The sequence below is a fragment of the Myotis brandtii genome, unplaced genomic scaffold (assembly GCF_000412655.1).
Source record: "Myotis brandtii unplaced genomic scaffold, ASM41265v1 scaffold311, whole genome shotgun sequence".
Lineage (NCBI taxonomy): Eukaryota > Metazoa > Chordata > Mammalia > Chiroptera > Vespertilionidae > Myotis > Myotis brandtii.
The window spans coordinates 913143-926028 of NW_005361913.1; the positions used below are offsets into that span (position 1 = coordinate 913143).

Sequence of the window (12886 nt, forward strand, 5' to 3'; positions counted from 1 at the left end):
TTATATCCTTTTGTTACTGTTTATTTATTAATAAATTTATATATTTTTTCATATACATTTTACTAATTTCCTTTCATCTCTCATACTTCTATTATAGAGAAAGGGCAAATAGCAATATTAAAATATTTCTGCTAATTAATTCCCTTTTAATGTGCTTGAATTTCATGCACCGGGCTACTAGTATAAGAATAATAGGCATACCGGAAGATGAAGAGAGGTAGAAAAGAATCAAGAGCCTATGCTGGCTCTTCCCTTGTTTTTAGAGAATCCTGCTGGATATATCATTCTTGCCTGGTAATTCCTCTCTTTCAGTAGTTTGAATATTTGGTTTCACTCTCTTCAGCTTGTAGAGTTTCTGCTGAGAAGTTCGTTGATAAGCTAATGGGCTTTCCTTTATAGGTTACTTTCTTCTTTTCCCTGGCTGCCTTGAATATTCTTTCTTTGTCATTAATTTTTGATAGTTTTAATACAGTGTGCCTTGGAGAAGGCCTTTTTGGATTGAGGTAATTAGGTGTTCTGATTGTTTCTTGGATTCAAGGATCCAGCTCTTCGCATAGGTTTGGTAAGGTCTCGTCAACTATCTGTTTGAATAGGCTCTCTGTTCCCTTCTACCTCGCTTCATCTTCTGGTATGCCTATTATTCTTATATTGCTCTTTCTGAGGGAGTCATAGTTCTTGGAGAGTTCTTTCATTTTCTTTATACTCAAGTTTCTCTCTTCTTCCCTCTGCATCATTTTTAGATTTCTATCTTTGATATCACTAATTCTTTCCTCTATCTGGTCAGCTCTATTTCCTATGCTCCCTAGCTCATTCTTGATCTCTTTTATTGAGTCCTCATCTCCAGAATTTCTGTTTTGGTTCTTTTTTAATGTTTAATCTTTTTGGTAAAGTATTCAGTTTGTTCACTGATTTCTTTTTTTTCTTCTCTGAGCTCATTAAGTTGTCTGTCTGTGTTTTCTTGCATCTAGTTGAGTTTTTTTTCAGAACTGCAATGTTGTAGTCTATCATTTAAGTCATGTATTTCCATGTCTCTAAGTTTGTTTTCTGGAACATTTTCTTTCTGAGCTGCCTTTTTATCTTGATTATTCATGGTGCTTGATGGATTCTTTTTCTGTCTAGGCATCTTTGTATAAGTGGTACTTCTCTAATAGATTGATAATTACAAATCTTTCCAGTAGGTGGTGCTGAATCACAAAGTTTTTGTTTGTTTGCTTGTTTGTTTGTTTAGTTCTCTTACACTTCTCTGGCTTTTCAGATCTCCCTGGGATGGCGGAAAGTGGCCTGTGCTCCCTGGGAATATGGGTGCCTCTCCTGTGATCTGGTCACCCCAGGCTCAGAGGACTAACCTGCAGGGGAATATGGTGGGTTATGTGGCTCAAATTTGTGAAATCCCATTGCTGCCTCTCACAGACACAGAAGCCACAGGCAGTGTAGCTGCAATACATAGGGGTAAGGTGAGCTGGGGGAATCCAGCTGCCTCTTCTGTTGCTTTACCCTCCTGACAGTGGCGACCAGTGGACCTCCATGGCATCCCCCTCTCCACCCCACTTGAACCTGGGATTATTAACAAAGTCCACCCTTTGCTCAGGGAAAAAGTGATTCTGTAGTACCAGTCCTAGGATTTTCAGATAATGTGCTCTGCTACCAGACACCAAAGGTGAAAGGGAGGCATGTTTTGGGAGGTTAAGCGACAGCCAAGCTCTGTGGCTTTATTTTTGTGTCTTGAATGCTGACTGTCAGACACTCGAGGCTGCACCTCTGTGCTTTGTCCCTGCCCAGGTCACTGAGCTCAGCCATAGCTTGTACTGACCCTTCCTACAGGAATTCTCACTGAATCTCTTCACTCCTCTGAGCTGAAGGGAGTACCAGCCACAACCTGATTCCTCCCCTCTACCCGCTGTGAGCTCTCTGCTTCAGGGCTGCATCTGTGTGGCTCGCCTTAACTTTTCTCCCTCTCACCTCCCAGGTTTGGTCCCACTTGCCCACCTTTACATGTTTCAATGCACGGATCTCTCAGATGTGTTTGTGCATTGAGCAGGGAATCTTTTGTTGAATTATAGCTATTTAAGTGGTTGAAACCTCAAAGGGAGAGATCAAGTGGATCTCCTACCCACCATTCCTCTCTAATCTTTTTTCCCCAGTAAGAGGCTTATATGATTGATCCGGAAGCACATAAAATAGTTTAGAGATGAAGCATTTTGTACCTTTTTATTTTGGTAAAGAGAACATATAACCTGGAAAATGAATCTTGGATTCCCAAATTTTTTTCCAGGGAAAGTGAAAAAAAAACCACACAAAACTTGTGCTGTTCACTAGATTAAATCATTGTTTGGTGAGTTAAGGATATTAGTTTAAATCTATACTTTTGAAAACAGCACTATTTGTCCTTATCAGATCTTTCTCCAGATGTTTTTGTTTATAGAAATTTTCCAGGTTATAATATTAAAAGTATCTGTCTCTCTTTCCATATTCCTTATTTCAGCCTTCATATTTATTATTGCAGTTGCTTTTTGTTTTAAGGTCATCTATTTTAGTAATTAGAACCAAGTGTGTGCTTTTGGATATTCAGATTTCAAAAGGCTCTTCTTTACAAAAGTAAAAGCAGTAATGACTTGCAGCAAAGTGAAAGGATGTGGTGAGACAAGAGAATGAGTAAAAAATGTAAGAATTTAATACTGTATTGTGTATTTGAAAGTTTCTGAGAGAATAAATCTTAAAAGGTCTCACCATAAGAAAAAGTTTTATAATTATATAGGGGACAGATGTTAACTAGATTTATTGTAGTGATCATTTCACAATGTATATAAATATTAAATTAAAAACGCAAACATTTGATTTTAGAGATGAAACAGTTTGTTCTGTTGAAAGTATTTTTAATTTGGAATTGAATACTAGTTGGTTTTATCTCAAAATGTTAAATTTTATAGTTAGGATGAATAGCTATGATTATTTCATACATATGTTAAATTGTGCCAATTTTTGACCAAATGCTCTTTACCTATATACTATTCTCAAGTTAATTAAAAAAAAGATGCGCTTTTTTTGTTGGCTTTTTTAAGGTTGTTGTAGGCTTCCTTATTTTTTTTATAATTAAGATTGTAGTCATAAAGGTTGCTCTTTTCTTTATTTATGCTTACTGATATCCCCGCATCTAATGCTGTAGGAATGAGCAGTGCTGATATCAGTCTGTAGATGGCAACCTGGTCTAATTTTATTGCTTTTTCTTTCTTCTCTCTCCCTGTTTCTGTCTGTAATAGTAAAGCTTAATAATTCAAGCAAAGCAGTGACATATTTCTTCAGGGAGACAAATCCCATTTTCCTTTGGTAGCCAAGATGCAAAGTAAGATTGGTTGGTGATTGATGAAGTTGGGTGTGAAAAGCATTTTTAGTGCTGCATTTAAATACCAGCTTAACTGGCCAGCGTATGTTTTTGTTACACTTTGCACTTGAGTTGCCGTGCCTTGGGATATGTTTTAGAAGCTGTTAACTAGCTACACTCTCCACTGTGAGTGAAGTAGTGATGATAATTGTTTTGAAATAGTCACATTTTCTACATGAAAAAATTTAGTGTTTTTCATACGCTTAGAACACAGGAAGCATAGTGAATTCAGGGTCCACAGAAATACTGGAAAAACTGCAAAGAAAATAGCCTGGTTTGTACTGCTATGGCTTATTTGATATTGATAATTATAAATACTTTTAAAAATCAGAGTATTGAAATGTAAGCAAAACCAAGACTTGTTTTCTTTCGAAGGATGTGATTCTCTGCATGTGTGGGTGTGCTTCTGGGCGCACGCACGCGCACACACACTAGTACTCTTCTTGATGCAGTGCCTGGCTCATTCCCAGCCTCGTTCTCTGACAGTTCCCAAGGAACTTGTGTTGTTTATATGCCTGATGAATGATAGGGAGCAGGTGCCGTGCCTGGAAAAGATGTCGGAATATTATGACCTTGCTGGGTGACTGCCCTTGAGCAGTCATGCTCTTGAATTTTCTAATAGCTACAACCTGCACACGGCTTGCTGTGTCGCCCCAAGCATGAAGCATTACTGCAATCCATCCTCAGAGTCAGATCACGGGCACTGAAACTTGAGCGTCTTTGGTTCGACTGATGAACCAGCTCAGACAGTTGCATGGTTCCCAGTCACAAGGGATTCTCAAGATAAAACAGGCAGCACATTTTGCAACTGTGCTCTCCCTAAGTCTCACCCTCTGAGGGGGATTATGCACTGGAAAAATATCTATAAGAGAAGGCACAAAGGCAGTGCCTGGTTTTGTTTAACAAGCTAACGTAAGATTTATAATTCATTGGTGTCTGTTGCCACCAAGTCACCATAGTACAGAGAAATGCAGATTTTCTATTCCTTTGTTGATTGTAACTGCCCATCACAATGACAGTGTCTATTGTGGGATATGGGTCAAATTTAGTACTGGTATGTTAAAAATTTGTAAGCTAAGCATTTTTCCATGCCTTGATGACCCTTGTTGGAATCACATATTGTACAACAAAATTCCAGTACAGTGAGGAGTTTTAGTAATTTCTTGAAGTTTTATTATGGTATTCCAATCCTATTGATAAAAATTAGAATAGGAGTGTATACTTTGCTGTTCACTTTAGTGTGGGGAGGTTGAAAAATTAGAGGTTGGCTGAATACCACTAAGATGTTTATCTCAGTTTGAGAGGAGTATGATACTAGCCCTTTTTAGAAAAGATTCTTTTCATATTCTGCCCTCTTATCTTATCCACGTTGTCCACTGGACAGAGAAGTACTGTGTTAAAAGCATCTTTTTAAAACCACTGATATAGGGTTGAGGCCTCTGCAGTAAACTTTAATATTTTATTGATTTTTTTTTTTACAGAGAGGAAGGGAGAGGGACAGAGAGTTAGAAACATCGATGAGAGAGAAACATCGATCAGCTGCCTCCTGCACACTTCCTACTGGGGACGTGCCCGCAACCAAAGTACATGCCCTTGGCTGGAATCGAACTGCACCAAACCGGTTAGGGCTTGGGGGCTATATTTTTAATGTAGCCTATGGTTGGGTATTAAGATACTTTTGTTTTCAAAAGGAAAAGTTTGTTAGCTGTTGAATTACATAGATATTTCCAAACCTTTGGGAAGTTTTATTCCAGAAATGTATTTAATTTTTTATTAAAAATTTTTAATGCTGACATTATTGCAGGTGTCCTCCTTCTTTCCCTCCCCCGTTAGCCCACCTCCACCCACCCCTGCCTTCCTCTCCCTTGGCCTTAACCAAACTACTGTCCCTGCCCCTGGAGTATGCATATATGTTCTTTAGCTAATCCCTTCACCTTCTTTATCCAGTCACCTCCATTCTCCTCCCTTCAGATATTTTGGTACGCATATGACATTTTCCCATGTAGCCCATGAAGCTCTGTATAACCCACAATGCATCTTAATTCTTGCACTGTACTCATAATGCCATGTAAGGCACCTGCAGTGTGCAACGTTGCTTCTAGTTGGAGAGTTAACTACAAGTTCCATTTCAGAATGCCAGGAGCTCACGTGACCTTGCTGCCAAACAATGCAGAACTGCCTTCCATCAAATTACTGGTGTTGATCAGGCCACAAGGTGAGGGATCCATGTGGGTTTGGGTTTGAGGAGGAATGTGAAGGATGAGGGGCCAGACCTAGAATTACAGGGGTGGGGACACTGAGGTCTGGGCCCAGGTTCTTTTATTAGTTCACCCTCTGCAAGAGGATAATGTTGGGATTTTCTCATCTTTATTTTTGCCCCCTAGCTTTAGGCTTTGGTTTGCAACCCATTACTTCTAAGCAAGTCTCTTTCCTTCTTGGCCCATCTAGGACCCAGACAAAGTTCATAGCATTTCCTTGATTCTGCCTCCAAAGTTATCTCTGAAGTTTTCTGTAGCTTAGTACAGAGAAAGTTTGATTCCAGAAATGTATGTTGGACACAACAAAGACTGAAATATGATTCACCTACTTTTCAGGAGCAAACTAAACTTGATTACTGTGCCCTAACCAGTTTGGCTCAGTGGATAGAGCATCGGCCTGCAGTCTAAAGGGTCCCAGGTTCGATTCCGGTCAAGGGCATGTACCTTGGTTGCAGGCACATCCCCAGCAGGGGGTGTGCAGGAGGCAGCTGATCGATGTTTCTCATTGATGTTTCTAACTCTCTATTCCTCTCCCTTCCTCTCTGTAAAAGATCAATAAAATATATTAAAAAAAATAAAGTTGATTACTGTGGCTGGGCATTTCATCATGGGATCTGAGGTAGGGCCCAGACTGAGGCTTGGTTAGGGAGGGGTCTGATATTAGGAATGTCTATGAGATGCTGATCCTGATGGTCACAGGTAGAGGGAGGAAGAAGTAGCCATGGGATTTATTATTCTTCCTCTTTCTTCTGCCAGTCCTGTGGTGAAATAAAACGTTGATTACTGTGGCAGGGCATTTCATCATGGGATCTGAGGTAGGGCCCAGATTGAGGCTTGGTTGGGGGGGGTCTGATATTAGGAAGGTCTATGAGATGCTGATCCTGATGGTCACAAGGTGGAAGGAGGAAAAAGTAGCCATGGGATTTATTATTTTTCCTCTTTCTTCTGCCAGTCCTGTGGTGAAATAAAACCAGGATGGGGGCCTGACCCATTGGAGTATCAGAGGCTCCTCAGTTCATTCACATGGGAGACACAGATAAGCACCCAGCAGAGAATCCTGCTCAGAGTAACACTTAGCCATAGGGTGGGGGTGAGGGGTGTTTGTGCACACACATGCCTGCACATGTGTTTGCAGGTCTATTATGCCTACATTTGTGGTGACAATTGAAATGAAGGGCTACAAATTTTAAACACTGAACAATGGTACAATTCTGATGCCAATGTTTTAGAACATCTCAATTGTGGATTTTAATCTGATATTTTGTCAGTTTCATCTACAAATCCTCAGAATTAGATAAAGAGCATTTCCCTAGTTTTACAAATGGAGGAAAAAGAGATGCTAGTTTTCTGAGGGCATATCAATAGCTAGTGATTTCTGGAAATTTCTCCTCTGACCGACAGCTGACTAAGAGGTGGACATATACTAGTATGTGTGCTATTTGTAGGGCATTGATGCCTGAGAGTCCAGAAGGAGTGGGGAGGCCTTGATGTGTGTGTGCTCTGACTGTCTTCCTTCAGTGCTAAGTGTTGATATATCACAGTCGACCCTGAAGCGTATCTGAGACATCGTGAGAAGTTCACATTTTTCTCCTCTTCCATTTTTCAGTATTTCATATTCCCTTTGTAAATGGGGATGATTGAGTTGAGCTGTTTCTGTTTTGTAGGTGGTAGGATGACAGCTGACTAAGTGGTGGAGATATACTAGTATATGTGCTATTTGGAGAGCACTGATGCCTGAGAGTCCAGGGGGAGTGGGGAGGCCTTGATGTGTGTGTCCTCTGACTGTCTTCCTTCAGTGCTAAGTATTGATATATCACAGTCGACCCTGAAGCTTATATGAGACATTGTGAGAAGTTCACATATTTCTCCTCTTCCATATTTCATATTCCCTTTGTAGATGGAGGTGAGATTGAGTTGAGCTGTTTCTGTTTTGTAGGTGGTAGGAGTGAGTTATTACTATCAAGGAGATTTCCTCTTCAGCACTATGGTACAATATAGGGTCTTCTCTGCTCTCACACAGACCAGGCCGGGAATGAGGCTAAGTCTTCAGCATTTATTGGTTGCTTCTTGTATGTGCCCTGACCGGGGATCAAACCCACAACCTTCGCATATTGGGACAACACTAACAAACTGAGCTACCTGGTCAGGGCCCCTGTACATATAGTTTTACAGTTGTTTGAATATCCTAGGACTTAAATTCTTGTAGCCCAAACTCCTCTCTGTATCTGGATTTCCTTCCCATGTTTCATGAATCTTCAGACTTATGAACTCCTCTCCTAAAATAGCACTTATTTCTCCCATGAGCATTTACCACGTGCTCACTGTGTACCACACTTTGCTGATAACCCCATTTCCTCTCTTTTGTACTAAATGCTCAGCACTTACACATTTTCTTCCAGAAGTCACAATTTTATCCTTATCAAGAAATTTTCCCAATTAAAGTAAAAGCAATTTCTTTTTCCATTTCAATGACCAAACTCCATTCACTACTCATAAATGCGAACATGTGTTTGCGTTGTAAGCCTTGATATGTCTTCCCTTCTTGGTAGTTAGTCATCTCCTAGGCCTCTGTCTCAATTTTGTTCATGTAGAGAGTACCAACATAGAGCCAGATGACAAGGACATTTCTGCTTAACTGTGTTTAGCGTGGTGTCTGGAACAATTACTGCATACTACTTGGTACTAAACACAGGAGAAGGATATTTCCCCACCCTTGTAGCATGCTGGGCCTCCTTTGTAGACTGTGACCTATTTTATATATGAACTCTATTTTTATCCTTCTCAGTTACCCTAGTTGTTTTTGAAATAAGACATAACCTTTATTGCAAATCAGCATGCAGTGTTCTATCACAATGGGAATAAAGATAAAATATCTATAAAGTGCTTTTGAGCTTTGCAGGTTTAAAGCTATCTATTTATTCTTATTTTATGCAGTTGGATGATAATAACCAAATTGTTTTTGTGAAATCAGGCAAGGTTTCCATTCCCTATAAAATGTCATAATAAAAACCATTTACATTGGGAAGTCAGCAGGTCTGACAGGCCCCCTGCGGCTGCATAGGGTCAGCGCGTGTGTCTGTCACCTTTGCACTGATGGTAGCTGGCTCTCTCCCAGGCTTTGTTTGGTTTAATGGTAAGGGTGCCAACACAAAGCGGTAGTGATTTTTGCTGGAGGGTGCTGTGGTATACTAACAAACAGCAAGCCTCCACCTAAGTCATGGAGGACGACTCCTAAGCCTCGGTTGGCACTGCTCCGTGGCCTGTTGGGATGGCATTGAGCTTCTGAGTGAGCTTAAGGGGGAGGCTCTTACCCAGGAAACTTATTGTCATTTCCCAAAGTGGGTTCCATGGAACAGTATTTTTATGGGCTTCTGATAGCTGTTTCTTGTAATAAGAGTCCATGCTCAAACATAAATTTGGGAAATGTTGGATTATACAGTGAAGCCATTTTCTCTGCTAATGGATTTCTCAGAGCCTTTCATATGGACTCTGGATCCCTGTTACTGAGGAGCCTGTGGTGGGATTATTGTTCTCTAGAGGACAGTTTGAAAGCCCGGGCCATGCACATTGGCAGTGTTCCCATACATTACTGCTTCCTTGAACATTGTAGGGCATGGGGAATTTCTGATGAAAATTAAATGATACACCTTCTTTTTGTGTGGTTCTGACCAGATTAACAGCTCACAGTTTCTGAGTGTTTACTATGTGCTAGGAATTAGACTTTAGGTATACAATCTCATTAATCTTCATATCAGCCCTATGAGACATGTATCATTATTGCTATCATCATCCCCATTTCAGTGATAAAGGAACTAAAGCACTGAGGGGTTCCGAAATTTCATGTGATCAGACATGCAGTCAACGTGAACTCAGATCCAGGCAGGGAAACTCTGGGTCCTGTGCTCTCAGGGCTCTAGTCTACTGTCCCCTTCACCAACAAGCAGTATCAGGACTGCGTGTGCATGTAGGGACCAATATTCATGTTCATTAGGGATGCAAAAATTAAACTAACAACATGCTCTAAAAGGCCCTCATTGAGCAATTATAGCAAGAGGCATGGCTACTGTTTGTTTTGTACCCTGCCTACCCAGGTTTGGTTCCCTCACTGGTTATAAATAATTTCATAAGATTTCATGGCGGTGGGAGAGAAGATATAATACCCTTATGAATAAGATGGTGGATCCAGGGTCAAGGTGAGGACATTTCTTCCCCTTGACCCCTGCCTTAGGTGTGGTACCCTGTCTACTGAGTATGCGTCCTCTACCCCTTTTAGTCACACACATTCACCCCACACCCACACACACACACACATTTAGCCTGCACTCTTACACCATCTTACTCAGCACTTTGTGTTCCTCTAAGTTGCATTTATACAGAGAAACCACTCAGCCAGTAGCAGACATTTTAAATTCTGGGTTTCTAGGACAGGATTTCAGAAAGAGTTGTCTTATGCTTGGTGAATGGCCAAATCAAGCTCGCTCTGAAAAAAACCAAAGAGTGGATCTTCTTTCTAAAGGCCATCTTGAGGCGCAGAGGCTGGAAAAGGGAGTGTTGCTGTTGACACTTTACAAAATACATAGAGGAAAACATACATAGGGCAGCCCACCAATTTCATTTATTTATTTATTTTTTCTTGAAATGCTGCCTCGTGGAGCCCTCATCTGTTGGCTTTCAGTCTGCAAAGGCTGCTTTCCAGGCCTGTAGCACGTGGTGTCTCACTTTTCCCTTTGCCATCACTGAGGAATTCCTTGTGCTTGTCTTCCGTGTGGATCTCAGTGCTAGGGTCTTATGCCTCCCTGTTTCTCAGTTGACTCCATTTTGGCAGAACACACCTTCCCTTCCCGTAGTTTCCCGAGAAAGGTAGATGGGCGGTCATTAGGTTCTGAGACTCAGGGAAAGGAAAATCTCTCTCTCCCTGTTTCTCTACTCACCGCTCTACTCTCAAAACTCACCAGAACACTGCTGACACCAGATGTGTGGGTTGTTGTTTTTTCACACCAAGCAATTCTGCAATTTTTGCAGAAAACAACTGGGTGTCCTTCAATTTAATTCAATTCAGACACTTTCTGCCTGGGGTTAGCGAAGACCCCAGAGGTTTAGGGCTCAGTCCCCTTCCCCTCCGCTTCTGATGTCAGTCTCAAGTCCAGGTTGTTTCCTGTGCTTCTGACTGACCAGCTGTATCTCATGTTCCCATAACCCTCTCTTTGTGTTGGACAATTTGCTAGAGCAGCTCATAGAACTCAGCAAAACTGTCTACCTGCCAGGTTACTGGTTTATTATAAGGATTCAACTCAGGAGCAGACAGATGGAAGAGATGCATAGGCAGGGTGTGGGGAGTGATGTGGAGCTTCCAGCCCTTCTAGCACCACCACGTGTTCACCGACCTGAAAGCTCTCCACCCCCTCTGCATAGTTTTTATATATTATTAGTATGTAGTTATGATTGATTAAATCATTGGTCATTAGGGAATAACTCAACCTCCAGCCCCTCTGCCCTCCCCAGAGGTAGAGCTAGGTGGTGGAAGGGACCGTTTTAATCCTCTAGTCACGTGATAGGCTCCCTTGGCAACCAGCCCCATCCTTAGGAGCTTTCTGAAAGTCTCCTCATTAGCGTAAACTCAGATGTGGTTGAAAGGGCTTGTAATGAATAATAAGACATTCCTGTCACCTTAGCTTTGGAGCTGTTTCAGAAACTGGAGTTATTTGAGTTATTGAGCTATTTGAGGACAAAAGACCAAATATTACAACAAGATGCTCCCATTTCTCTTTATCACTTAGGAAATTAGAAGGGTTTTAGGAACTGTGTGCCAGGAACCACGGACAGGTCAAAATATATTTCACACTATATCACAATATCACATTCAGCATGTATGAAAGTGTCTTCATCATACTCTCACACTTAATTTTTAGTTTGGGTTGACATGGAATTCTTGGTAGAAAATACTTTTCACTCAGAATTTGAATGTATTATTTCAGTGCCTTTTTACGTTGTTTCTATTAAGAAATCCAATGATAATCTTATTCCTGTTCATCCTAATGTTTCCTCAAGGCTTTGCTTAATAGGTGAGGGTCTGAGAAAAGGAGGTGGGTGCAAGTGGTTCAAGTAGGTCCCAGAAAGCATGGGCAGGTAAGACACGGAAGGGAGAGTAGCCAATAAGAACGGTATTGTGAAACAGGGGACCCTGGGGGCCACTGGGGCTCAATCCTGCTGGAGCCCTGGACCTGTATGAAACACACCTCAGAATTGTCCCATGCAGCAGTGAGGAAACGGGATCTCTGTTCACCAATTTCTGTGCTTCATTGGTTAAAAATTGTTCTTGGCATGTTAATTTCCTGGTACTGTGGCCTGTTCCACACCAAAGCTGAACATGCTTCTGTGGCCAGAGAAAGTCCTGAGGCAGAGAAGGACTCAGGAACTTGAGGTAGGAAGGCCTGAAAGTATACAGGAACTATCTACCACAGTTGCAGCTGACCTCTGGACTGGGAGAAGGGGATAAGGGTGGAGCATTAAAGAAGGATTTCCTAGAAGAATAGAAGTCTGGAAGGCCTGCTGTTGATAAGGAGAGGGACATGGATGGACTTGACAGTCTTTGAAAGTGGGATATAGAGGAGAAGACAGATTGGAGAAATATGTAGAGACAGAATGAATACAACCTGAGATTCTGTGGAATTGTGTGAAACAATGAGTGGGAACCAAGGAGACAGTATGCATTTTGGCCTGGGTAACAAGGGAGATGATAAGTGTCACTAACTTAGGGAATGTGTGCGTGAGGAGAGAAAAACTGTACAACTTGAGTCAATGGGACCTGCATGGTATCCATGGAGGTTCACATGGGTCAGCTGAAAGTGGAAAGACTCCACTTGCAGATGTAGACCTGGGGGGTCTTTAGTCAGTAGGTGAGACTTGATGCCAAGGTGAGGTATAAGATGCCTGAGGTAGATCCATAGTCTTAGAAAAGAAAGGGCAACCCTGACAGGAGCAAGTACAAGAAGAGGACGCCAAGATGTAGAAATGAAAAACACTTGTACAGTATAGCACTCAGACCTCGGTTTAACTCGCTTGTTTTATGAAACAAACACTGAGGGGTAGGTATTACTCATCAGTGGAAATTGTAGTTGTAAGTGGAAATCACAACTTCCATTTCATAGATCTAAAGACTAAGAGAGGGTTATTGTCTTGCAGGCTGCAGCAAGCTAGAAGGCATTTAATAAATGGCAGCTATTTATTTCTAAGGTATCATAACATCTAA

At 41.4% G+C, this 12886-nt stretch overlaps 1 protein-coding gene across 1 annotated transcript in view; it reads left to right on the forward strand.

Annotated features, from left to right (window-relative positions):
- DCDC2 (doublecortin domain containing 2) overlaps window positions 1-12886 on the forward strand; it is a gene marked incomplete at its 5' end in the record, with an annotated part of 197202 nt that overhangs the window by 88370 nt on the left and 95946 nt on the right. The gene's annotated exons all lie outside the window — the stretch shown is intronic.